Source organism: Galeopterus variegatus, unplaced genomic scaffold (genome assembly GCF_000696425.1).
Source record: "Galeopterus variegatus unplaced genomic scaffold, G_variegatus-3.0.2 Scaffold10449, whole genome shotgun sequence".
NCBI classification, from domain to species: Eukaryota; Metazoa; Chordata; class Mammalia; order Dermoptera; family Cynocephalidae; genus Galeopterus; species Galeopterus variegatus.
Window position 1 is genome coordinate 40,803 of NW_007736560.1, and position 1,028 is coordinate 41,830.

Here is a 1,028-nt window from a genome sequence, read left to right on the forward strand (position 1 = left end):
GGGGGGGCCGGGGGGGGGGGGCGGGCTGCGCGCCCGGCCGGGCGGAGACCCGAGCGCGGACGGCAAAGCCGTGCGGCTCAGCCGCGGTCAGGTGCGCAGGACCCGGGTGTGGGGGGGACCTCCGGCCGGGAGCAGAGGCGGGAGTGGGACGCCCAGGGCTGAGAATTCTGGATCTCCGCTCGGGGGACCCAGTGGTTATGGCGAGGAGGGACGACCCTGAGGCTGGAGATGCGCGAGGGAGGGAGGTCTGCGCGCTCCGAAGCCCGGGAGGCGGCCGCAGCTGGATAGACCTCACTGAGAGACACTCGTGGCGGAGCCTGAGTCGGGAAGGTGTCCGCGCTCCTGTCCTTGCAGCTTAGAGTTCAGTGCCTGGAGAGCGCAGACACAGAGAGAGAAAGAGCCCCAAGTCGCCAAGAAGCGCACCCCCAGCCTTCTTGCTGCACCTGCGCCCCTGTCTCCCCGGCCTCTTCGAGGATGCCCTTACAGCTTGCCGAGTATCTCTGAGAAAGTCAAATGTTTCCAATGCAATGCGAGAAGGGGCGGTTTTATAGAGTCAGTTTGCAAAGAGAAAAAATAAATATTCCAGAAAATATAGGAGGCAAAAAGAAAAGCCCGCCCGTGAAGCTGTCAAGGTCCTCACAGTACAATTTTCTTTCTGCCTCAGCGCCTCCTCCTCCCGCGTAAGTGACGCAGATGTGCACTGGGGCCTATACGGAGAGACGGAGGGAGGGAGGGAAGGCTTCAATCTTCTTTATGCAAGTGAGTCTGCTGCTCTTATTGTCCCCTTGCGTGGGTCCTGTCACCTTTTTTCACACTCCTTCCTGACTACATTACTGAGTAGCAATACATGGAAAGCAAACAGGCATTATGCTTTAGCACCAGTAAACACCAAATATGAATCATGGCAGTGTAAACTTAATAGGCTGCCGTCGGTTTGCAGGTTGCAGGTTAATGGCTTGAATTATTTAATAAACCGCATCCTTTAACCTTTAGCCTTATTTTCTCTGTAGTGAGACACAGAAGAAACA